The sequence below is a fragment of the Astyanax mexicanus genome, chromosome 1, assembly GCF_023375975.1.
Source record: "Astyanax mexicanus isolate ESR-SI-001 chromosome 1, AstMex3_surface, whole genome shotgun sequence".
NCBI lineage: Eukaryota > Metazoa > Chordata > Actinopteri > Characiformes > Acestrorhamphidae > Astyanax > Astyanax mexicanus.
Window position 1 is genome coordinate 106,513,360 of NC_064408.1, and position 27,542 is coordinate 106,540,901.

At 35.8% G+C, this 27,542-nt stretch overlaps 2 long non-coding RNA genes across 5 annotated transcripts; one reads left to right on the plus strand and one right to left on the minus strand.

Moving 5' to 3' along the window:
- Positions 1 to 8,762: 8,762 nt before the first annotated feature.
- On the minus strand, positions 8,763 to 14,060 carry LOC125781005 (uncharacterized). Of its 2 annotated transcripts, none has more exons than XR_007424047.1 (3): positions 13,946 to 14,060; positions 11,591 to 11,704; positions 8,763 to 8,927 (listed from the first exon to the last, which is right to left on the minus strand). It is a non-coding gene; the product is annotated as an uncharacterized LOC125781005 (long non-coding RNA). The 2 variants fall into 2 exon arrangements; XR_007424048.1 differs by having other exon boundaries at positions 8,763 to 8,930.
- LOC111193702 (uncharacterized) lies at positions 13,776 to 19,286 on the plus strand. Of its 3 annotated transcripts, none has more exons than XR_007424056.1 (4): positions 13,776 to 13,890; positions 16,360 to 16,468; positions 17,957 to 18,070; positions 19,110 to 19,286. It is a non-coding gene; the product is annotated as an uncharacterized LOC111193702 (long non-coding RNA). The 3 variants fall into 3 exon arrangements; XR_007424050.1 differs by lacking the exon at positions 13,776 to 13,890 and adding an exon at positions 14,598 to 14,714 and having other exon boundaries at positions 19,107 to 19,286; XR_007424049.1 differs by lacking the exon at positions 13,776 to 13,890 and adding an exon at positions 14,598 to 14,714.
- The last annotated feature ends 8,256 nt before the right edge of the window (positions 19,287 to 27,542 follow it).

The following is a 27,542-nucleotide window of genomic DNA, read 5'->3' on the forward strand; positions in this document are numbered from 1 at the left end:
ATTGTCAAATTTGATGCAAGTCAGATCTGAAAACTATCTCTAAGTACAATTGAAATAACTTGGAGGATCACACACATGTCTAAAGTACTTCAGCATGATGCAGCATTTCCAATACACACTAGCCTTTAGTTCCTGCTGGAGGCAGTCCAAACATGTTAGCTGTGCTCCTGTTAGATGTGCTGAATCCCAGTAAAGATGATTGAGGGAGTTTGATAAACGACAAGTGCCCTGTTAAACAGTGCAGATGGAAATTCAATAACTCTGCTATTCCGAGCCAAACATGATGATTAAAGGTGTCAGTGGCTGGTTAACAGACAGCCTAGAAGGCAAGTTAACTGGCAAAAAATGTCTTTGTGTGCACTGTAGAGGGATGTCTGACAGTCAGAAGATTCTCATCAAGAGGTACACTACCCAAAAGTAGTCACTAGGAGCCTTTCTACAGGACATTCTCTCCCATCTGTTACATGACCAAGTTAGTTTAACAACACACAAGACATATTACACACATTTTAACCCCCCCAAACCAGCAGCGACATGTACACTTTACAGCAAGCAAGAGGTGTGTGTGAATTTGATTTTATGTAATCAGGGGTGGAGCTGCATGCTCACTGTAGCACAAACCATTCAGTTTATTAGTTTTCTATGCTTTGCATTTTACATGAGCTGCTGAGGCTTTGGGACTTTACAAGGTTTGCTGTCAGGGGACGTGTTAAGATGTGTAAATATTAGCCTGATAGCTCCAGTAAGAGTTGCCAAGTCTGGAGGATTTATGCAAGCGCAAGAAAGCAATAAGAACTGTTTAAAATCATAATGAAATAATATATAACAAACCACAAAGCAACAGCGCCATTATTAACTAAATATATCACATTTTAATATCTGCTGCCACCAAAAATCTTGTTTTTCACTTTTTTACTTATTTTGAATTTGATACTTGTTCATTATTACTGCAAGATTGCATTTCATAATGAATGGACCAACAGAAATGTTCAGAAATTAAATAAAATATTTTTATATTGACATCCATTAATGGTTAAGAATGTTTGGGATTTTGTCTGACTTTTATTGTTAGTTGTTAGTAGAACATTTTCTGAATGTTATGGTTAACGTTCTTAGAACATTTAATCTGTCAGGTTTTCTGGATGTTCTCTTTTGACATTTATCTTTTTAACGTTTTTAAAAATTCTGGTATCATCATTGCAACATTAGTTGAGTCACAATTTCTGAATGTTACTTTTAACATTTCCATAATGTTAGTATTCGTGTAGATGGGAAATTTACATGAGAAATGTTCTAATAAATGTTAAAAAAACGTTATTATATGAACGTATTTAGAATTTCTAGAACATTATTTTCTGTAACATTACAGGCTAACTTTCCAGAAACCTATTCAAAACGTTGCTAATCTTTTTTTATTACATTTAATACTACTGTGTCCATTTACAAGGTGTACTAAAATACGTTTTTTAGTGGATTTGTATATATTTTGTATAAATGTTAAAAAAAATAAATTACACCAAATTTGAACATACAGCTCTGGAGGAAATGAAGAGACCACTTCAGTTTCTGAATCATTTTATCTGATTTTGCTATTTATAGGTATATGTTTGAGTAAAATGAACATTGTTGTTTATTGTATGAACTACAGACAACATTTCTTCCTAATTCCAAATAAAAATATTGTTATTTAGAGCATTTATTTGCAGAAAATGGGAAATGGATGAAATAACAAAGAAGATGCAGAGCTTTCAGACCTCAAATAATGCAAAGAAAACAAGTTCATATTTATAAAGTTGTAAGAGTTTAGAAATAGGAATAGCCCTAATTTCGAATCACAGTTTTCATGCATCTTGGCATGTTCTCCTCCACCAGTCTTACACACTGCTTTTGGATAACTTTACACCACTCCTGCTGCAAAAATTCAGGCAGTTCAGATTGGTTTGATGGCTTGTGATCATCCATAATATCTTGATTATATTCCAGAGATTTTTAATTTGGTAAAACCAAAGAAACTCATCATTTTAAATGGTCTCTTGTTTTTTCCAGAGCTGTATATGTGAACATAATGCATTCTTAGTACATCTGACAATGAAAAACATGTGTCTACAAAATGTGGACTTTATAAGAGAAGGCATTTCTACTTGTCTATTACTTCTAAATTATTCACACTGTGTACAGAGAGGCTACAGGGTTCAAACAAAAGAAGAAAAATAAAACGGACAAATATGGACATGCATGTTTTTCATATCGTTCCCTTTTCCCAGTGAAAGAGAATCAGTAAACAATAACCACAGCTATGGTAGAGGCTTTCTCAGCAGGTGGGTATGGAAATGAATGGACACATGCCTGGGAGCGTCATGCTCTTTGCTCTTTGCCATGCTTCTGTTTATTCCTCCGTTAATAATACACAGCCCGGCTCACCCTCCTTCCCTCATGTGGTATTGAGTGATACAGGCTTTCCTCAACTGCCCTGGTTAAAGGTAAGTGGCATCATTCCACCCAAGGCACAGTCGCTACTCAACTGAGTCTAATTGCATGGCGACCGCTCTGGAGTAGCCACACTGTTCCAGGGGACGGAGTTGTCGGCCAGGGCAAACAGAGCAACAGCACAGGAATCAGCTTGTTTATGTAATTAAAAACAATTTGTCATAGACTGAATTAGGTATTTTAAAGCAGCCTTATGTAAGAAAGGGTTGGCTCTCTAAGGGTTTGCTCATATCTAGCATGGATGCAGCAGGCTCATACCTTTTGCACCACTTTTTTTCTGATTAGGATTATGCTGCAGGCCAGAGAACCAGTGGGCGTAAGCAAAGGCCAGATGATATTTCAATTATTATGAACTGAAGCCAATCACACTACTGGTTTTTGATGTCAGACACTGTAAAGTCGATTAGCAGTTAGAGTTAGCATCATCTTTTAAGCAGCCAATGGATTTTACAATCTCGTCTAAAGGGGTTTGTTTTGTAGATTTGCTTTGGTTCAGATGTCTGTAATAGAAATACTGATACATAAAGATACGTATCTAGGCCCACATAAAAACTTGGGTCACAAATAAAAGATCTGTCATTTCTTGTGGCTTATGAGACTCTGTAGCTCTGTGTTCCCTTCGTCCAGAGCCTGTTGCCTCTTTGCTTCACAGCAGAGTTTAGTGGCTGGTTGGACGGGAGGTCCAGATACCCATGCATACCCAATTGACTGGTGCTGTTTGAAAGGGAAGACAAGGAATACATGTAACACAAAAAAAAACAAGATGCATGAACAGACAGGACTACTAGAATAAACATAGAGTAAACTACAGACAGAAAAAACAAAGAAACAGCGACCTGATGGCACTGAACACGCATAAGACCAGACAAACACACACTTAAAAAAATACACATGGAGGGAACAAGAAAACAGGAAACATCTGGGAACAGATAATGAGGGGGCGGAGCTACAAATGAGCACAGGTGGAAGCACTGAAGACTTGGGCGGAGACATGGAGAGACACGGAGAGCCATGTGCTATGAGCTAGTGCAACAAACAAGAGAGGGGAAAAACATGGAGGCTGACAAAGGACAGGACAAGGACGTGACATACTTTTGGATGAATTATTGAAAGTTCAGGCACACTATTGAAAATCGTTTAACAATAGAAGAAGAAAAAGAACTGGTCTTGTAACGAAATCCAACTGCACTTCACATGAAAACAACCAAGATTTTGCAAGATATACAAAGAAAGCCACAGTTTTGGCCTAAGCCCTCCTGCTTTAACTATCCCAGTATGAAGTAGGCTGTAGTAGACCAAGAAAAACAGGCAACTCCTGTTAGGGACTGTCCAAATAAAAAGTTATAGCCAACAAAAAGTGTAGCATCTGATTGGCTGTGGACTAAAACGATTGGCAGGTACCCCACCCACTGGCAACTGTGTACTGTGTTGTCAGAGCTGGAGTAGTGCTGTAATGCAGTGTTGAGTGTTGGAAGCATGAAGCTGGATGCTGCACTTTGCAGAAAATGAGAAATGGTTGAAATAACAAAAAAGATGCAGAATTGTAATCACAGTATTATGCATCTTGGCATGTTCTCTTCCACCAGTCTTACACACTGCTTTTGAATAACTTTATGCCACTCCTGGTGCAAAATGTCAAGCAGTTCAGCTTGGTTTGATGGATTGTGATCATCCATCTTCCTCTTGATTATATTCCAGAGGTTTTTAATTTGGTAAAATCAAAGAAACTCATCATTTTTAAGAGGTCTTTAATTTTTTTTTCCAGAGCTGCAGATATGAATCAGCCTTAAATGACATGCTTTACACATGCATTTCTGAGAGACATAAAATCATCACTGAAAGTAAAAGAAGCATGTTAGCTTAGGCAGTAGAGTAACATTGAAGGATTTTAAACAAACAAGCATTGTCTTGCCCATTTAAAGAGATATATATGGTCCAATTACTGTCCCTATTATGACAGCAAAAGAAGCTTACTATCATTATTTTGAAGCAGTTTTAATTTGAACAAAACAGTCTACACAATTTTACATTAAAGGCTATGTTTTCTGAAATATGCTGATGTGTTGGTATGGACCCTAAGTAAAACTTTTTTGGTGAGAAAGGCCCCTGAATAAGAATACATTTTAATATATTTTTAGCAGGGATTTAATTCATCATTTTAACAGAATGTAAATACAATAAAAGCTTCTATATTCTTTTAAAAACTGTTATCTTGTTTAGATACTTAGATTCTTAGAACTGCACTCAATGAGTAATTGTTCTAGGAATTTAATTGAGTGTGTGTTTTTGTGTGTACACAAAACTCGAAATAGCTACATTTATCTTGAATGTTATAACCATTCGAGGGAAGAAAAGGGATGCGCGTTATGCGGGGACAGCACATAGGATGATTCACAGCGCTGGATCAGCTAATGAAGGTGAATGTGCTGTTTTCTTTCATGTCATCTTGATTTATCAACCTTTGCATCTCTGACTGATGAGCTAATAAGCCAACTACCAGTTACTTTGTGCTCATCCGTCTCTGAACAGCTGGGGTGAGTCACGCTAAGCTTGGGGCAGGCGGCAATCCTGATGAAATCCTGATGCTTGCTCCTCACTGTCTGGCTCTGCTATTGGCCTTGATTGCCATCACAACAACACACTGTTGTGACACTCAAACTGTGGCTTTCTTTGAATATTTTGTAAAATCTTGATTATTTTCATGTGAAGGCGAGATGGATTTCGGTACAGGACCAGTACTTTTTCTTCTTCTATTGTTTAATGAGTGACGATAGTGTGCCTGAACTTTCAGTAATTTATTCAAAAGTGTGAACCATCCAAAAAAGTGATTTTATTTATTTTTCTCCTCGATTTAGAAGGCCATTACCCAACCCACTTCAATAGGGCTTCCCCAATTAATAGTAATGCTACAGGACACTAGAAGGGTGAAAACTAGCGCATGCCTCCTCCCATACATTTGAAGTCAGTCACAACCTCTTTTTTATCAACTAATTTAGCATCACTTGGAAGCCAGAGAGCTCGGAGGAAAGCTCAGCCACCCACCACAATACCTCAGCTAAAAGATGTCTCTGCTTCCCTGACTCTCTCAGACTCCAGCTGCTGATGGCAAGCAGCATGATCCAGATATTGTATATTATATCTCCTTTTAAGGTTATGCTTAACTGCGACAAAAGCACAAAAGTCATTGTTAAAAGTACTTACATCTTTCTTATCTGCTCACTTGCCATAGAGAGTAGGTATAGATCCCTCCATCAGAAGAAGCATGGTGCTGGTAAAACCAGCAGACTGGAATGGCTTTTCTTTAACTGATCTAGTGTGTGGAGTCTTTGGTGGGTATTGAGAGGGGCAGGGTTGTTTCCAGGTTGTTTCTATGCAGGTGTCCTTATTGTGACGTCACAATAAGAGAGCCATCCAAATGGCTCACAGGAGCATATGGTTCTGACACCAAACACTTTCAGCTGATTCCCAGAAAACGGATGGATGGATTTTTTTTTTGTTGCACTTGGAGTGTTATGGCACACAAAACGATAGAAAAAAGAGTTTTGCATGATATATCACCTTTAATTAAACTTGTTTAAAGTTAAGTTAACTTAATAAAAACTGTGTAATTAATTTACTTAACATTTGGAATTGGCCTGTTACACTTTGCTTGTTTCCATGGAGCCCAAAAATCTGTTCCACTCTTAATTATGACTGGTTACAAAATTGACTCCACAGTATTCGAAACTGAATACTCCTATAACTAAAGCCCTTTAACATAATTACGATGCTGTAAATGTGAGCTATCTTAGCTTCCTGAGCATCTAGCATCTATCTTAAAGAATAGCATAATAATGTAAAGCTTAACACAGTAAATCTGTGAGCTTTCTGTGGCATTCCTGACCTTTACAGTGAAGGCCCCGTCCTGGACAATCCCTAAAGTAGTAGATCCAGGAGATACAGCTACTTAAGCTCTTGTTTTTTTAAGCGTCTGTTTATTTGCTCAGCCCGTTGTCAGCTGAGCGGAGCAGACAGCTCCACACTGCTAATTGCCAAACGCCTCGGCCACCGCTGGCGGGTTTATTGATTGCTCATCCTAACATTTCAGACAACTTGAATGACACAAGGAGATCGATGAAGCAGAAGCCATGAATTAGCTGCTTTCAAGCCGACCTTCAGGCCTGCTAATTCCGAATGAGCGCTGTATGAATCCTTTTCACTAAATTCATACTTAAAATACCACAGATTCGGAGCTGTAAAGTGTTAATCCTTAATAAAGTTTTATTTGCTTGTGTTGTTGTTTTTGCTGATGTTGCTTTTCAGCTGCTAAAAACAACACAGCAGCATCGTTGTACTATCCGTGATATTTTAAGTTTCAATTAGGAGGAAAAGAAACAGCCACGCTAAGAATTAACACCAAAACCTACACTGAGTTCAATGTGTGAACCGTATCTCACAGCTTCAACTCTCAACTCTTAATTGGAGAAGCAGAATTAAGCTCACACTGATGTAATTTAAGTTTAGAGATAAAACAAAGAGAACTGCTTATTACTTGTTAGGAAACTCTTACTTTATGTGGCAGTTTAACCTCAGAAAAAGTTTCTAGCCTTGAAAAAAGACTAGAGTAGCAAAAGTCAAAAGTTTGGACACACTTCTTCTTATTCAAACTGTTTTCTTTCTTCTTATGATGTTTCACATTGTACATTTAATATTGAAGATTTTAAATCTATACAGAAACATGTGGAATTATTTTATAAATAAAGTGGGTAACGCTTTATAATACAGCCCGCGTTTTAGAGGGTAAGTACCCATTACTTACGGTGTAAGTTCTCTGTATGTACCCTTTACTTACGGTGTAAGTTCTCTGTATGTACCCTTTACTTACGGTGTAAGTTCTCTGTATGAACCAGGGTACATTCAACATACTTACCGGGTCCTACAGGTACTTAACTGTAAGTATAAATAAAGAACACAGAAAGAACCAGGAACAAGAGAGTAACAACTGGGTAACTTTCTGACACTTACCGTGTACTTTACCAAAACATATGGTATAACGTTTCTGTATTTATCAGTTTATTTAAAATACTTATGTGGTTCTCCTAGTACTTAAATGTAGGTACAAATTAATTACCAGGAACAACAGTATAAAAAAACTGGATATGTCATTGCCTGCACTTTCCCTAAATTTCTGGTGCAATATTAATGTATGTATATATATGTGTGTCTTATTTAAACATTTTGTTCATGATAGTTATAAAGGTTTCATTCCAGTCATACCCAAGGGACTTATCATTCTAATATATTTTATTAGTTTGAATAAAAAGATAATGCTGAGATTTCAAAGGGAATTTATTTTTTAATACACAGAAAACACAAGGTTTTATTTTAATGGATAATGGTGGATAGGTTTCCATCTTCAGTCCTTTTCTGCTCGACTCTTCTCACCGTTGTTGCCTTTGTCTTGCTCCTGGAGTCCTGGTGCACACCTTGTCCTGTAAAGCTGCTTTTTATAACCCCTGTTCTAAAAAGAACTTTAAACCCACACTTCACCGAGTTCTACTGTTCTTACTCTGAAAGTATGCAGTACTTACTCTGTAAGTACTCAGAAACAACAGAGAGCGGGCTGTATTATGTAGTGTGCAGTGTTCTGCTGTTCTTACTCTGTAAGTACCCAGTAAGTACTCAGAAACAACAGAGAGCGGGCTGTATTATGTAGTGTGCAGTGTTCTGCAGTTCTTACTCTGTAAGTACCCAGTAAGTACTCAGAAACAACAGAGAGCGGGCTGTATTATGTAGTGTGCAGTGTTCTGCAGTTCTTACTCTGTAAGTACCCAGTAAGTACTCAGAAACAACAGAGAGCGGGCTGTATTATGTAGTGTGCAGTGTTCTGCAGTTCTTACTCTGTAAGTACCCAGTAAGTACTCAGAAACAACAGAGAGCGGGCTGTATTATGTAGTGTGCAGTGTTCTGCAGTTCTTACTCTGTAAGTACCCAGTAAGTACTCAGAAACAACAGAGAGCGGGCTGTATTATGTAGTGTGCAGTGTTCTGCAGTTCTTACTCTGTAAGTACCCAGTAAGTACTCAGAAACAACAGAGAGCGGGCTGTATTATGTAGTGTGCAGTGTTCTGCAGTTCTTACTCTGTAAGTACCCAGTAAGTACTCAGAAACAACAGAGAGCAGGCTGTATTATGTAGTGTGCAGTGTTCTGCAGTTCTTACTCTGTAAGTACATACCACTGAGACCAATTTTTTGTTAAATCTTAATAAAAGCAAAAACAATCTGTACAACAATACATAACATTAAACTTATTTATTTATTTATTTACAATCATCATTGATTATATGTTTCTTTTAGGTAAAATGTTATATTTTTTGTTCTTCTTGATCTTCTTCTTCTTGTGCTTTTCCTTTTTTTCGTCTATCAGAAAGCAGGATGCGGAATCTTCTGCCCCTCTCCATCCTGCTTTTGTCCATAAGAAAAAAAAAAGAATAAGTTTACTTTTTAGATGCAATTATATGTATCATTAATTTCAAAGCATGTCACACAAGTTTTTAGCCTTTAGCAAATACTCATTGTGCATTTATAAAGTATATATATATATATATATATATATATATATATACAGTGAGTCCAAGAAGTATTTGATCCCTTGCTGATTTTCTTCGTTGGCCCACTAATAAAGACACTATCCTTCTGCACTTTTAATAGTAGATATATTCTAACATGGAGAGACAGAATATCAAGACAAAAATCCAGAATATAATTTTAAAGAATATATTTTAATTAATTTGTATTTCAATGAGGAAAATAAGTATTTGATCCCTCTTGCCAAACACACTCAATACTTAGTGGCAAAGCCTTTGTTTGCAAGCACAGCGGTGAGACGTTTGTTGTAGTTAACCACAAGTTTAGCACACACACCAGGGGGAATTTTGTCCCACTCTTCTTTGCAGATCCTCTCTAAATCATGAAGGTTGGTGGGCTGTCGCTTGGCAACTCTGACCTTCAGCTCCCTCCATAGATTTTCGATCGGATTGAGGTCTGGCGACTGGCTGGGCCACTCCATGACCTTAATGTGATTTTTCTTGAGCCAATCCTTTGTTGCCTTTGCTGTATGTTTAGGGTCGTTATCATGTTGGAAGACCCAACCACGGCCCATTTTCAGATCCCTGGCAGAGGAGAGGAGGTTGTCCCTCAGGATTGTGCGGTACATGGCTCCATCCATCTTCCCAGTGATGCGGTGAAGTAGCCCTGTACCCTTGGCAGAGAAACACCCCCAAAACATTATGCTTCCACCTCCATGCTTGACGGTGGGCACAGTGTTCTTGGGGTCATAGGCAGCATTTTTCTTCCTCCACACATGGCGGGTGGAGTTGAGGCCAAAAAGTTCAATTTTGGTCTCGTCTGACCACAAAACCTTCTCCAAATAACTTGGTTCATCTTTCAAATGATCATTGGCATACTTGAGGCGCGCCTCCACATGTGCTCTCTTCAGCAGGGGTACCTTTCGGGCACTGCAGGATGTGAATCCATTGTTGCGCAAAGTGTTGCCAATTGTTTCCTTGCAAACTGTGGTCCCAGCTGCCTTCAGGTCATTTGCTAACTCCTGCCGAGTGGTTGCAGGACAATTCCCGACCGTTCTCAGCATCATTGCCACCCCACGAGGCGAAATCTTCTTTGGAGCACCGGGCCGAGGTCTGTTGATTGTCATGTTATACTCTTTAAACTTTCTGATAATTGCACCAATAGTTGTTAATTTCACATCCAACACCTTACTAATCTTTTTGTAGCCCTTTCCAGCTTTGTGAAGGTCAACAATTCTGACTCTGAGGTCCTGTGACAGCTCTTTGGTTTTACCCATGTTGGAGACTTGAAATCTGTGTGATCTGTCTGATTCTGTGGACAGGTGTTTTTCACACAAGTGATTAGGGAGAACAGGTGGCTTCAGGTCAGGTAACAAGTTGATTGGGAGTGTCTAACTGGTCTGTAAAAGCCAGAACTGCTAATGAATACTAAGGGATCAAATACTTATTTCACTCCATGAAATACAAATCAATTAATATATATTCCTTAGATTTCTTTTCTGGATTTTCTTTTTAATATTCTGTCTCTCCATGTAAGAATACATCTACCATTAAAAGTATAGAATGATCATGTCTTTATTAGTGGGCCAACGAAGAAAATCAGCAAGGGATCAAATACTTCTTGGACTCACTGTATATATATATATATATATATATATATATATATATATATATATATATATATATATATATATATATATATAAACATACAGTTGGAAGTTTACATACACTCATGGACACAAATGTCATGGAAATGTTTGCAAATACAGATTTACACATGAGTGATCACAAAAATTATGCAAGATAGTTTTGTCACTGGATCAGAAATAATTTAATTAATCAACTGGCCAATAGGAAAGTTATAATAGCATCATGCTTTTTGGCAGTTTTTTTTGGCAATAGATACATTAAAAAAGGTAAAGGGAAAATGAAGAGAGTAGGAAAGCTCAGAATTCTGCGGCTGAACCTAAAACTATCAGCTACACTGCTGGAATAAGCAAGGCAACTTTTTAACACTCTGGCCTCAAACATACAGGAAACGTGTATTGTGCTTAAAAGTTGTATCTGTGCAAGGAAACCAACAAATTTAGCGACATCTACTACTTCAGCCAAGAATGATCAAAACTACAACCACACAGACACACGCAAAGGCAATGTGTTGACACATCTCAGAGGTATAAACTTATATATGTATATACTACGTCTTGTCTCTTGAACCCAATATTGTGAGATGAGTATCTCGTCACACCTTTTGTGAGCAGTGAACACTGCACATACACATTCAGTGTGAAACAGCTTAGCATGGAGCAGCAGCAAAGATGCATTAGTTAACAGCTGTAGTAATTATCTGGCTAATATATCAGATTAATCTGACCACAAACAAACTGCTCCAGACCACAGGGCACCTAAAGAGGACTTGTGATTAGGAAGGTGTTGATAATGTTATGCTTGATCTGTGTATTTCTGCAACTGAAAGTGAGAGAGAATTTAAACGATTTAAACAATAATTTACACATGCACATGGAGACACACACACACCTGAAGGACCTGCAGCCATGTCAGGAACAGATGTTAATTTGTCCACATGTTCCTTCAAAACTGTGCATTCATCATGTAGGAATTTGATTTCCACCTTTAGCTTTGCCACCTCAACTAAAAACAAAAACAAAAGAAAGTACAACATGTTAAGAGTGTAAAACCTTGTGCTGCTTGAGAAAATGTTTTAGGCTAATGGATTAATAAAAGAGTCACACCCCTAATGTATGTATCAAGTTTGCTTTAGTTTAATAAATGGTTTCATTTATAATTACATATAAATTATACAGATGCAGTTAGTCACATTTAAGGGGGAGGGGGGATCACTGTTTGTAAAATGCCTGGATGATGGGGCAAAAATATATACAGTGCCTCAAATAGGGCAGTGCAACAAGATGATATGTTTCATTATGACAATAAAAAAATGTCTATTGTTTAGTATTAAGGTCTATCATCTATATCGTTGCAAAATACAACTTATTTTTTTGTTGCCTGGGTGATGCACCAAGGCTAATAGGATAGAAATGGGATAATAGGACAGCCCTACATCAGGATAGAAATGTTTGATCAAATTGCAAGGCCCTACCTCCGAGTACTATTCAACCCCCTACAGATTTTGCAAGTTAAACAGTCACAATTAACATATAATCGTGAAATATGGCCTATACGTGGCCCTGGACATGTTAAATACACTGTAGCAAAAAAAATATTCTCTGTTAAATTCATTTTGAAACATTTTGAAAAGTTAAAAATGGTCAATTATTATCCAACAATTCAAACCACCAGAATTCTGTGTGGTTCCCTCAAGTTTTAAAATGTATTTGAGCTATTACAAAAAATGAGCTTCACATGCTTGGATTAATTTTTTTTCTGACTACAAAAGCCCCTCCCTAAACAAAAGAACAGCACTCATACATGGTAAGCATGGAAAACACTTGTCACAGATAAAACCCTGGAGGGTCACAAGGCTGGCAAGGGCTATAAAACCCTTTCAATGAGTTGGGCCTTTATGTCTTTGCTGTCGGGAGCATCATCCAGAAGTGGAAGGATTTCGGAGTCCTATAAAACCAAAAAATCAAAATGTTATCCAATACCACCAAGACAGTCTTAAAGAACACATTCCATGGAATGTGTTCTTCAAGACTGTTCTGGTGCCTTGAATAACAATTTGATTTGCTGGTATTATAGGACTTTGAAATGTGGTTTATGCAAAAGCGAACAGACATTTTTCCTAAGTTTGGTATTCAATTACTCCAAAATGATACAGTAATATCCTTTGTTACTCATGCCATTAATGGAATGTATGGAATGTGTTCTTCAAGACTGTCTGAGTGTCATTGGATAACCATTTGATTTGCTGGTTTTATAGGACTCCGAAATGTGGTTTAAGTACAACCGAATAGACATTTTTCCTAAGTTGGGTATCCAATTACTCCAAAATGATACAGTAATATTCTTTGTTACTCAATCTATTATTAGTATGGAATGTTTTCTTTAAGGCTGTCTTGGTAGCATTGGATAACCATTTGATTTGCTGGTTTTATAGGACTTTGAAATGTGGTTTATGCTAAAGCGATTGGACATTTTTTCTTAAGTTTGGTATCCAATTACTCCAAAATGATACAGTAATATTCTTTGTTATTCATGTCATTATTAGTATGGAATGTGTTCTTTAAGGCTGTCTTGGTAGCATTGGATAACAATTTGATTAGATTAGATATTTTTCTCTAAATATATTTTACTCTAAAAATTTACAGTAATATCACTTGACATGAATAACATTAACAGTATGGAATGTCTTCTTCACGGATTTCATTGTCTAATATGATAACAATTAGATTTTTTTTTGGTTTTATAGCCCCGAAATATCTTTAAAAAAAAAACGAATGGACATTTTTGGTATCAAATTACTCCAAAATGATACGGTAATATCACTTCAAACATTTATCTGGGATATATGAGAAAAAGATCACTAAGAATTTAGTGCTGTGATATGATATTAATTTGATTTGCTTATTTAATAGCTCTTTTTCCAAAACGTTACACTGCTCTACAGATAAGCAGTGGTCTTTCTGGTGTATATTTGTGGATTATCCCTCATTAAATCATGTTTATTTGGGTGTAAAACTAGTTTCTGTTCCATTTTAAGTCTCTGCACGAGAAGCGCCAGTCTCTGCTCCTCCGGGTGCGCTGTGCACGCGGCTACCGTAATACACGGCTTAGACGCGCACTCCAGTTCTCGGTGTAGATAGCGCGACCGAGCGTTTTCTAAGTGCAGATGGCGTGACCGCGATATAATTCCAGTAAGTAACGCTTTACTCATGTCAATGATAGATAGTTAACCTAAACTGATTTTACCTTTTTCCTTTCGTGTCTCCTTTTTTCACGGCTGCTGGCTCCCTCGCTTTGTGCCACTCAGTTTTCCAAACAACTCCTGCGGTCCTGACGTCATTTCCTGCTGCATTCACATTTACTCTCGTAAATGTCTAATTGGCCATAATATATTTTCTTTTAATTTGTTGCTGTCAAACAAAAAGTAATACATGCATATGTGTTTCATAATAACATTTTTGTGGACGATGTTTTGTCAAATACATTATTACGAAAAACAATATTATTGTAATTTTAAGACGATTAAATGTGACAAACATAACAATAATATAGCATATCAAAGCACTTATACCCTTTTAAATAAAACAAAATTTGAATATATAATAATATATATATATATAGTTAAATATAAAATAATAATAATAATAATAATACGTTTTTATTATGATTACTGTAATAATATTATTATTAATATAATTTCATTTTATGCCTTGTTCAAATGATCAAACCCAATACTTAATTAAGTGATATTGTCAAGATGGGTCAACATTTTTTGTATTTATTTTACTAATTATTTATTTAGAAAATGTTTTTTTCTGTTTTACTGTTATTTTATTTACTTTGTAGACTAGTTATAGGTACCTTGGAATTGGTTTGCGACAAAAAAATTTGAAAGCATTACAAGCTAGCAGTATTGCTAAACCTCCCTTCCAGTAGGTGGAGTACTGAGAATTTAAACTTAGTTCACTTGGTTAACTGTTTGTACTACAACACTGGCTGTTAAGCATGGAGCGAGGTAAGGTGGAATATGATATGATACATTAATATTGATATGCATAATAGGGTTTATTGATTTTAAGTCAACATACATAGATGTTACCAATCTTAGCTTAACTAGTTTAAATTATAAATCCTCTAGCTGGTCAACACACAGCTCCTCAGCAACGTTTTTTGCTCTGCTCCCGACAGCATGGATTTGTAGTGATAGCTAGGTTAACTGAAGCTATAGGTTTCATAACAAAATTACTTCAAAGAAAATAACAAGGCTGTCGTGAGTTTTTTTTTTGTTCAAATACCCTGTTACACCTTAAGTGGCGCATCATTTTCCCCCATTCCACCTTAAATATTGCTGCAGGAATAGAAAGTATGTTGCGCAATTTAAGGTGGTACTGAGAATGTCCAATAGAGCGGTCTGCTCAAACAAGAAGCAAAATATAAAGCTATTTTTTTTGTGACGGCCATAGGATCGGAAAATGCACCCTTTGAATCCATTAAAAAGTTTCATAGTTAGTAATGTTAGTAGAGTAATATTATTATTATTATTATTATTATTATTATTATTATTATTATTATTATTATTATTAATATTGATCCATGATGGTCTGCTCTACTCATTAATACTTAATAATTACATATTAATTGATAGTTTAACAATACGTCTAGGTCATGTTTATGCAGGATTTTCTTTTTAATATTTACAGTTATGGTATATAGAACTTATAATGATCTGTTTTCCAAAAGCATCTTAACATTAAGAACATCAGACTTAATGATCTTAAACCCAGCCATGATTGTTAGATCCTCAGCTGGTTAATTTGGTTTGCAATTCATTTATGTGTAGATAATCAGGGATTATTTAATTTCAACCTTTCCTTCATTCAGTTTATTATTTTAAATATTGGCTTATTTGGATTGTTTTGTAACATTACAGTATATGAAATGCACTAGACCTGATGGATTTTTAACATAATATCAAATTACATTTAAATATTGTATTGTTATGTTTAGTCTGCAGAAAATATGTTCAGAAAAACACAATGTTTCCTACTATTATTATAACAAATTATCATTCACATATTAATGCAGTAATTTAACTTTGTGTATTTCATACTTATTAATGTATTGTGTTTTATAATAATTTTAATATACTACCATTTTTGAGCTTCTCTTTTTTATAAATGCACTGCTCTTTATTTTACACATCTTTATTATTGTAAAATTTATTTAATCAAACATTTTTTGTAAAATAGTTCGTTCATCCAACATTTATTTAATTATTTAATAAAGTTACATACATTTCTAAATAAAAGTATTTTCAATTAATGATTCAGACATCCTAACTAATATTAAAGTTAAGGGTGCAGTCTTACAATATGAAATATGCACTAATATTAATAATAATACACAACCGTCAAACAACATACCCTTATTTAGTACACATAAGTATCAACAACAAAAAATGTAGTGTTAATAATAATTTAATTCAATAATTATTTTCAGTTCTGATTCAAACTATGTATGTTTATACAGTCTCATATCTATGATCTACAAAATTACTGCACAACAACAAAAAAATGAATGTTAAATAGGTTTTTGACAAAACAGTATATTTTTTGTTTTCATTTACAAATTTCATGAACATTTTTACTCTGTGCCCTAAGATGGAAAGACCAAAAAGACTTCTTCCTCAAAAATATGTGGACAATGAAGAGACAGGTGTGACCAAGGATGAAGCATCAAGACAAGAAAGAAGCAGGTCAAGCAGCCAAGGTGACAGTGGATATTATATAAATTGAAATGCAGCAACCGAATATTATACATCTGCTGTGATTTCTATGGGTTCTATGATATATCTTGCTGGCCATTTTTGACCCATGTTGCACATTAGAGGAGTAGTGATACAAAAAGAGCTTTTATTAAAAAAGTAAGAAAATACAAAATAAAATAAGGATGCACTATGATCCAAAATACTGAATACTGAATGATTAAATTAATTTAAATTTAAATTAATTTATTGTAAACCTGTGTTGCGCATCAAAAGGTTAAAGGTAATGTATTAATAGTTTTGGCTTTGGATAGATATCTATACGAACATGCTTGACTAGTTTCCCTTCTAAGGTAGTCCATTACATATATTGTCACTATAAGACTTTATGTTAAGTATTTTGCTTGGAACTATTGTGATGTAATTCATTACTTATGGTATTTTTTGAAACCAATGTCCCCACCACCATTAGCTAGCCATGACCATTTAGACAAGACTGATCTCTGCACAGGAGGAAACTTTGAAAGGCTGTCCAGGGCATGTAAGGTTAAAAGTAGCTACATAATCCTTCCACTTCTGGATGATGCTCCCGACAGCAAAGACATAAAGGCCCAACTCATTGAAAGGGTTTTATAGCCCTTGCCAGCCTTGTGACCCTCCAAGGTTTTATCTGTGACAAGTGTTTTCCATGCTTACCATGTATGAGTGCTGTTATTTTGTTTAGGGAGGGGCTTTTGTAGTCAGAAAAAAAATTAATCCAAGCATGTGAAGCTCGTTGTTTGTAATAGCTCAAATACATTTTAAAACTTGAGGGAACCACACATAATTCTGGTGGTTTGAATTGTTGGATAATAATTGACCATTTTTAACTTTTCAAAATGTTTCAAAAATGAATTTAACAGAGAATAATTTTTTTGCTACAGTGTATTTAACATGTCCAGGGCCACGTATAGGCCATATTTCACGATTATATGTTAATTGTGACTGTTTAACTTGCAAAATCTGTAGGGGGTTGAATAGTACTCGGAGGTAGGGCCTTGCAATTTGATCAAACATTTCTATCCTGATGTAGGGCTGTCCTATTATCCCATTTCTATCCTATTAGCCTTGGTGCATCACCCAGGCAACAAAAAAATAAGTTGTATTTTGCAACGATATAGATGATAGACCTTAATACTAAACAATAGACATTATTGTCATAATGAAACATATCATCTTGTTGCACTGCCCTATTTGAGGCACTGTATATATTTTTGCCCCATCATCCAGGCATTTTACAAACAGTGATCCCCCCTCCCCCTTAAATGTGACTAACTGCATCTGTATAATTTATATGTAATTATAAATGAAACCATTTATTAAACTAAAGCAAACTTGATACATACATTAGGGGTGTGACTCTTTTATTAATCCATTAGCCTAAAACATTTTCTCAAGCAGCACAAGGTTTTACACTCTTAACATGTTGTACTTTCTTTTGTTTTTGTTTTTAGTTGAGGTGGCAAAGCTAAAGGTGGAAATCAAATTCCTACATGATGAATGCACAGTTTTGAAGGAACATGTGGACAAATTAACATCTGTTCCTGACATGGCTGCAGGTCCTTCAGGTGTGTGTGTGTCTCCATGTGCATGTGTAAATTATTGTTTAAATCGTTTAAATTCTCTCTCACTTTCAGTTGCAGAAATACACAGATCAAGCATAACATTATCAACACCTTCCTAATCACAAGTCCTCTTTAGGTGCCCTGTGGTCTGGAGCAGTTTGTTTGTGGTCAGATTAATCTGATATATTAGCCAGATAATTACTACAGCTGTTAACTAATGCATCTTTGCTGCTGCTCCATGCTAAGCTGTTTCACACTGAATGTGTATGTGCAGTGTTCACTGCTCACAAAAGGTGTGACGAGATACTCATCTCACAATATTGGGTTCAAGAGACAAGACGTAGTATATACATATATAAGTTTATACTTCTGAGACGTGTCAACACATTGCCTTTGCGTGTGTCTGTGTGGTTGTAGTTTTGATCATTCTTGGCTGAAGTAGTAGATGTCGCTAAATTTGTTGGTTTCCTTGCACAGATACAACTTTTAAGCACAATACACGTTTCCTGTATGTTTGAGGCCAGAGTGTTAAAAAGTTGCCTTGCTTATTCCAGCAGTGTAGCTGATAGTTTTAGGTTCAGCCGCAGAATTCTGAGCTTTCCTACTCTCTTCATTTTCCCTTTACCTTTTTTAATGTATCTATTGCCAAAAAAAAAACTGCCAAAAAGCATGATGCTATTATAACTTTCCTATTGGCCAGTTGATTAATTAAATTATTTCTGATCCAGTGACAAAACTATCTTGCATAATTTTTGTGATCACTCATGTGTAAATCTGTATTTGCAAACATTTCCATGATATTTGTGTCCATGAGTGTATGTAAACTTCCAACTGTATGTTTATATATATATATATATATATATATATATATATATATATATATATATATATATATATATATATATATATATACTTTATAAATGCACAATGAGTATTTGCTAAAGGCTAAAAACTTGTGTGACATGCTTTGAAATTAATGATACATATAATTGCATCTAAAAAGTAAACTTATTCATTTTTTTTTTCTTATGGACAAAAGCAGGATGGAGAGGGGCAGAAGATTCCGCATCCTGCTTTCTGATAGACGAAAAAAAGGAAAAGCACAAGAAGAAGAAGATCAAGAAGAACAAAAAATATAACATTTTACCTAAAAGAAACATATAATCAATGATGATTGTAAATAAATAAATAAATAAGTTTAATGTTATGTATTGTTGTACAGATTGTTTTTGCTTTTATTAAGATTTAACAAAAAATTGGTCTCAGTGGTATGTACTTACAGAGTAAGAACTGCAGAACACTGCACACTACATAATACAGCATGCTCTCTGTTGTTTCTGAGTACTTACTGGGTACTTACAGAGTAAGAACTGCAGAACACTGCACACTACATAATACAGCCCGCTCTCTGTTGTTTCTGAGTACTTACTGGGTACTTACAGAGTAAGAACTGTAGAACACTGCACACTACATAATACAGCCCGCTCTCTGTTGTTTCTGAGTACTTACTGGGTACTTACAGAGTAAGAACTGCAGAACACTGCACACTACATAATACAGCCCGCTCTCTGTTGTTTCTGAGTACTTACTGGGTACTTACAGAGTAAGAACTGCAGAACACTGCACACTACATAATACAGCCCGCTCTCTGTTGTTTCTGAGTACTTACTGGGTACTTACAGAGTAAGAACTGCAGAACACTGCACACTACATAATACAGCCCGCTCTCTGTTGTTTCTGAGTACTTACTGGGTACTTACAGAGTAAGAACTGCAGAACACTGCACACTACATAATACAGCCCGCTCTCTGTTGTTTCTGAGTACTTACAGAGTAAGTACTGCATACTTTCAGAGTAAGAACAGTAGAACTCGGTGAAGTGTGGGTTTAAAGTTCTTTTTAGAACAGGGGTTATAAAAAGCAGCTTTACAGGACAAGGTGTGCACCAGGACTCCAGGAGCAAGACAAAGGCAACAACGGTGAGAAGAGTCGAGCAGAAAAGGACTGAAGATGGAAACCTATCCACCATTATCCATTAAAATAAAACCTTGTGTTTTCTGTGTATTAAAAAATAAATTCCCTTTGAAATCTCAGCATTATCTTTTTATTCAAACTAATAAAATATATTAGAATGATAAGTCCCTTGGGTATGACTGGAATGAAACCTTTATAACTATCATGAACAAAATGTTTAAATAAGACACACATATATATACATACATTAATATTGCACCAGAAATTTAGGGAAAGTGCAGGCAATGACATATCCAGTTTTTTATACTGTTGTTCCTGGTAATTAATTTGTACCTACATTTAAGTACTAGGAGAACCCCATAAGTTTTTTAAATAAACTGATAAATACAGAAACGTTATACCATATGTTTTGGTAAAGTACACGGTAAGTGTCAGAAAGTTACCCAGTTGTTACTCTCTTGTTCCTGGTTCTTTCTGTGTTCTTTATTTATACTTACAGTTAAGTACCTGTAGGACCCGGTAAGTATGTTGAATGTACCCTGGTTCATACAGAGAACTTACACCGTAAGTAAAGGGTACATACAGAGAACTTACACCGTAAGTAAAGGGTACATACAGAGAACTTACACCGTAAGTAATGGGTACTTACCCTCTAAAACGCGGGCTGTATTATAAAGCGTTACCATAAAGTGTTATATAAAACAAACAAATTTTTTTTTTTATTATTTTAAGTAGCACATTTATATTTGAGGAAATATCTGCACACTTATAGTATTTTAATCTGAGTGTCTTCATGAGATAGAGTCACCTGAAATAGTTTTCTCAGCTTCTTGAAGGAGTTTCTGGAGGTGCTGAACAATAGTTACTGCTTTTCCTTTAATGCTGTGAAGCTCCAGATCATCTCAGATCACAATCTCATTCCTTAACTGTAACTTTAAGATCAAACTACAATGTAGAGAATAAATAAAATAAAGAAATAAAGAGATATATTGAATGAGAAGAGATGTGTCCAAACATTTGACTGGTACTGTACAAAGATTAGTTTTAAAGAATCGTTCACTAAAAAAAAACATTCATATTGGACCTGAATATTGTTCTTTTTTGGCACCTTTACACATTATTCATCTGTATTTTATTCATGTTATTATCTTGTTACAAACTTACTTTTGCAGTAGCAGTTTAACATTTAATATATCCAATTACTAGCTTTTTATTATGGGGTTATTATTGTCTGGTTGTTGGGCTAGTGTTTCTTTAGTTATTCTGGTTTTAATTTTCTTCATTAATTACTTCAGTCATTTAGATGGCATTTTTCTCACCTGTTTATGTACAGCATTTTAAACTTCAAATGTATTATTTATTCAAAAACATTTATTTATTTATTTATTAGTTCTCGTTAGGAGAGCATTTATATTTTTGTTTTAAAAATGAACATACAGCTCTGGAATATAAACAAGAGGAAGATGGATGATCACAAGCCATCAAAACAAGCTGAACTGCTTGAATTTTGCACCAGGAGTGGCATAAAGTTATCCAAAAGCAGTGTGCAAGACTGGTGGAGGAGAACATGCCAAGATGCATGAAAACTTTGATTAAAAACCAGGGTTATTTCACCAAATATTGATTTCTGAACTCTTAAAACTTTATGAATATTAACTTGTTTTCTTTGTATTATTTGAGGTCTGAAAGCTCTGCATCTTTTTTGTTATTTCAGTTATTTCTCATTTTCTGCAAATAAATGTTCTAAAAGACAATATTTTTATTTGGAATTTGGGAGAAATGTTTATTTTACTTATACACCTATAAATAGTAAAATCTAGGAAAGCTGATTGAGAAACTGAAGTAGCCTCTTAATTCTCTCCAGAGCTGTATGCAGGACTGTTCTTAGCATTATTACGTCTTACACCCTATAGAACCATGGCATTTCAAAAAAGAAATTAAAATAAAACACTTAATGAGAAGGTGTGCCCAAACTTTTGACTGGTGCTATGACACTTTCTAAGCAAATCTGCAGAGAAGACTGAGCAAGTTCTAAACAGTAGAAACCCAACCCAAACCTAAAACCACAGAAAACAGGAGCTCTGTGCTGCTTAGATAAATGCGTAAGATTGCACATCATTATTCAAGTCTGCTAATGGAAAGGCGGAGTGAAGCAGGATCAGCGTCGCTGAGTCATGCATAGAGACGACCATGAGAAATGAACCACCGAGTCAATAAAGACCACCAGTTCAAACGGGTGAGACAGAGTGCTCCATCGGAAGAAGGAAAAATCCTCAGCAAATGTAATTAACCCCCCGTGTTTTGATAAACAAAGGTAGCATTTATTTAGAGGATCAATAAAAGACGAGTAAAAGAAAGAGGCGGACAGTGTATCACTCTTATTTTTTCCCTCTGCAGTCACTTTTGTGGAAAAGGCTCTTAACTCAAGTGATGTTGAAAACAGTACGAATTTAACAATTTAAACATGTTTTAAATGGGGTGTTAAGCTAGTGTGTAGCCTGAGGATGTGTGAGACACTAAAAGCTGGATTATACTTTCCACATCAAGTGCTGTGTAAATGATGAAGGAAGGATTTTCCTTGAGACTGAAGTGGCTGTCAACAGACACGGAAGCTTTCACATGTCTGAATGTCTGATTCCATTTTAGCTGTGCAGACTTTTAAATTTTGCATTTCATGTAAGTATAAACCAGGTGTAACTTGTAAAGGTCCTTTCACACCTAACTTGTTTGGTCCAGACCTCTACCAGAACTTTTCAATTTAATTCTGAACCAGAATAGCAGGTGTGAATGGTGGTGGATCTGAATCAGTGCACCATAATTTAAACCTAGACCACAATCTAATTCATTACAAGGTAAAATAGCTTTAATTAGGAAGTTGAGAAAGGCTCTCATTACCCATCAAATAAAGGAAGAAAAGAAATAACCAGTGTTGTGTTAAAAGCTGACTTCTTCCATGCACATCAGTTATTAGGGGTATGGGTGCAATTGATTATCCTGGTGATCCCTGTATCTACTGTAACTGTAGATTATGCCTTATTCATAATCAGAAAAAAGGAATCTGAAGGTAATCTGGTAAAATTTGCAAGAGCAATTACCCAACCTACTCATTAGGACTCCTATCACTAGTGATGCCCCAACACCGGGAGGGTGAAGACTAGCACATGCCTCCTCTGATACATGTAAAATCCGCCACCGCATCTTTTCGAACTGCTGCTGATGCAGCATTGCCGGGTAGCATTACAGTGCACTCGGAGGAAAGCACATCGACTCGGTTCTGATACATCAGCTCACAGACGCCTTGTGCTGATCAACATCACCCCAGGAGTGATGTGGGGAGAGCGCACCGTCTAGACCAATTGTGCTCCAATAGCCAATGGCAAGCTACATAAACAGGATTTGAACCAACAATCACCTGATCATAGTGGCAGTGCTTAGCCCACTGGACCACTCCAACCCAGAGCGAATAATATTATCCATAGTTTATGCCGTGTAAAAGTTCAACTAACAACTTATTAAACATCCATTAAAAGTAAGTGAATTCTTATTTGAATGTAAATTATTGCCTATTGAATGTAACATTATACTTAATTCTAACCCTACACCCTAACCTTAACCTTTAAGAATTATGTTGAAGGTAATATTTAAGTTTCAGGCTAATGGTATGTTTTAAGGTTTTAAGAATTAATGGTTAAGGTAAAGGTTAGTATTAGGAGTATTAAGTGTAGGGTTAGACTGCATTGAGAATCCTTTTCTCAATTCAGGTGCTTTTAACAGATGTTCAAATGAATGTTAGTTGAGCATCTATGATGTGTCTATAACAGAACATCCAACTTAAGCGATCTCTATAAAATAATAAAAACTAAATAAAACCACAATATTCAACAATTCAAAAAAGTATTTAAATGATCATTTTCACTGGGAGGAGGCTGGCTCAGCTTTGTACAACATCACCTCTTGCCCACAAGCAGCTTCCTTGTGGGTGGTGGATGAGGAGAAGCTGATAAACGAGCGACATATGATGACGTCAGTTTTCTTCACCTGAATGTCTTCAAAATAAAATAAAAAAATCGCCCATTACAAAGTTTCAAAGTCAGTCATCTTTACATTCATTCTGCTGTATAATAAGTGAAGGGAGTCGGATTCTGGCAGGGAGGCAGAATTTGGCACAACACTTGTTATATATGTATATAAAGCTTTTAACAACTGATGTTTTTACAAAGCAGAGAATCAGACAAAACATTGGAAACACAGCACAGAACCCCAGTGAGCAACAGAGGAAAAGAAAAACCCCTCAGAGCTGAAGGAGGAAGGATTACATGTATTTGGATTATCACATGCAGTATCAAGGCTAATATACAAGGGGGGCGCATCCTCCTCTGGTCAGACAACATTATAAATGAATGTTAAATGTAAGTCATTTATAAAGTGTAAAAAAAAAAACCCCAAAGACAAATGCCTTAAAACAGAACTCAGACTCAAATAAGAGAGAACAATACTCTCTCTAGAAAACTCTCAAATTCTCATCGTGTCTCAAATCAGACGGTTACCTGACTCAGCCATAAATGAATAACTAACAGGTATCGAGTCAACCCACCTCCTGCCCCTGGACTAATGAGATGATTTTAATCTGGCCGGGTTGTGATAAGGTGGCGGCTGGAGCGCATCTTCAATTCTGAGAGGAAAGTCTGGTGTGCTGAGCAGAGTGGTGCTCTGCTGACCTCTGGTGTCTGCTATCTCTTGTAACTGTTAATAAACCTGAGAGACCTGGCAAAGGACAAGACTGATAAAGTGCCCTTGTCAGTTTCTTACGAATCAACACCAGGAGAATACAAAAAAAAAAACGTAATTAGAAAGCAAGGCCTCTCCGAACACCAAAACAGAACAGTGGTATCTTTCTACAACATCTAAATCTGCCTTATTGTTAGCAAATATGCTCCAAGCAAGAGGATGAGACTGTGGATTGCAAAGTCACCAAAATGTCCAGTGTGAATTAAAAGCATCAAAGGTTCAGTTGTATCTACAGCAGATACTTGCAATCTTTCTAAAAGTTTTTAATCTGTTTTTTGTTAGCGAGCACACTGCCATAATGATGATAAAACTCTTTTATCACCATTTTTTTATCCCCATTTTTTATCACCATTTTACTTATTTAATAATCAGTTAATAGTTTTGCTTTTTTAACTTAATTAATAAATTAAAAATAATGTTGAGTGTACAACAAAAAAAAGATATGATGGCACCTGTGGTGCGGATATTGTTTGGACATTCTTATCTTGAAGTGAGCAACAGCTAGATTTTACAAGTCAACAAAGGTTAATGTTAATTTTTGGACTGATGCTAAATTAGATTAAAACTTTGTAAACGTTTGTTTATTATTTTTACACACATCATTTTCTTAAACTTTTATATGTAATTTGATCACATCCCATTATAATACAGAGACTTACATTTTTTTAATACTATTCTAAGTACTTCTTAAATAATTATATATATATGTGAATGTATTATGTATTAAGATTTAAATCATTAGTCAATATTTAAATAGTCATTTAGAATGGGTGTGATGTGCTTTTACATTCTGTAACATTCTGTAACATAGTTGAATGTTTGGATTGTTCAACAGTTAATCTGATTTTTACACTTCAAAATACTAATTACATACACTGATACGGCAAAAGTCATGGGACAGCAATATATAAATTAGACCTGAAGTGTCACCAGAGAGGACGGCTTAGAAAAGCCCACACTTGTGTCATGTGAGCACAAGAAATGTGTTAAAGAACAGGACAGTAGGTGGTAAATGTTGTTCGTAGAATGCATGTGTTTAGCATTTAAAGCAGCATTATTTGCTCTTGAACTTCACTATCAGTCAGGAAGTCTAATTCATGTTTTAGTTAGGCCACCAATAAAGCACACAATCAAACGTGCATTTCTGGACAAGCTGAGAGGTATAGAACTGTCACTGAAAGTGAAAGAAGTATGAACACTGACAAGGCGGAACAATATTGCAGGACCTTGAACAAATGTGACTCTGGTTACAGCAGTGCCGAGCTCAGAGTAGCAATAATAGACCCAATATTACATGTCAGTGGATCATCACAATGACACTAAAGCTGTTATTTTAAGGTACAAATGTTGCTTTGCAGTGTTGCTTTGCATTGTTCATTATTGTGTAAATAGGAATTATGGAATTATTAGGAATTATTAGTAATTAGCAATTATTCAACACCCCCGCCATGAAAAGCACCCTCTCTCGGGAGCGCATCTTCTTAATAAAAGCGGAGATGATCCACTTCAACTAAAGTCACAGTTATCTCAGTCATGGTTACATACATAGAGATGGCGATGCTGAATTCGGTCATCACTGCTATATTTGTTTACAGGAACGTTGCAACGTTGCATAGTCTGACGTAGTCCTGTTTCGTTTTGACAGAGTGGAAGAACAGAAGAAAGGAGAAGAGATCATTTGCCCTGTTTTAATTTGGCTACTTGTAGATTGAAATTTTTGGCAAGACTCTGGTAGAGTCACAGGGCCTAGTTTGCACAATGGTAGCGAACTGTGTATGCAAAATTGGGGGCTGTAAATGCAGTATAGGTTTTGGAATTTCCTTTTTTTAAAGCTCCATTTTGGCTAATCTGGATTATCTTGAAGACACAACAGTGTACAAAGTTCTCGGTTTATCAGTTTCATGTGCAGAACTCATTCTAGGGCTTCTTTATGGAGAGATGTATTGTGCAGCCCTAATTAATAAATGTGAAAAACACATGTCGCACATCTGTTGCACCTCTGGGGACCGTTGTTTGCCGAGCTAAACATAGATGTTGCACACATTCACACAGTAGTACATTCACTTCTGCTAAGACACTGATACCACACACATACAGTCTCAAGAACTTTAAGCCAAGTAGTTTTTCCCCTGATAAATGTAATAAAATGGAAATAATGACATTCTCACAAAACAGTTTTTTTTCCCCTCAACCTAATTTTATACTAAAATGACTCTGGATGTTCTTTGGTGTCAGATATAGGGGAGCAAACTTTGTCGTTTCATCTCTTCTAATACGACACAAGCTGTTCTGCTGGAATGATGAACCAGATGAGTCAACATATGGAGACGCAGTGTCTGAATACAACGGGTGAAGATGGAAAAAAGGTTAACAGCTGTTATATAATCCATCCAGCTGGAAATAAGTAAACACTCTTCAGCTAATACAGAGAGAAACTGTGTTATTCTAAAGTTACGTTATGTAAACTTATGTAGACTGATTCAGTTGAGGTAAAAAAAAAGTAAATGACACAACATAGACCATCTTTGCATCTTCCAATGTAAATTAATGATTTAACAAAATAACTTCAACATCATGCAAAAATAGTTGAACCCAAAAAAGGGGTCACACAGAAAAAGCTTTAGTCATTTCTGAGACTTACTGACTGAATTTGTGTTGTTTCATTTGCAGTTACATAAATCAACAAATCGTTATTATTTTTTCACAATGCTTTG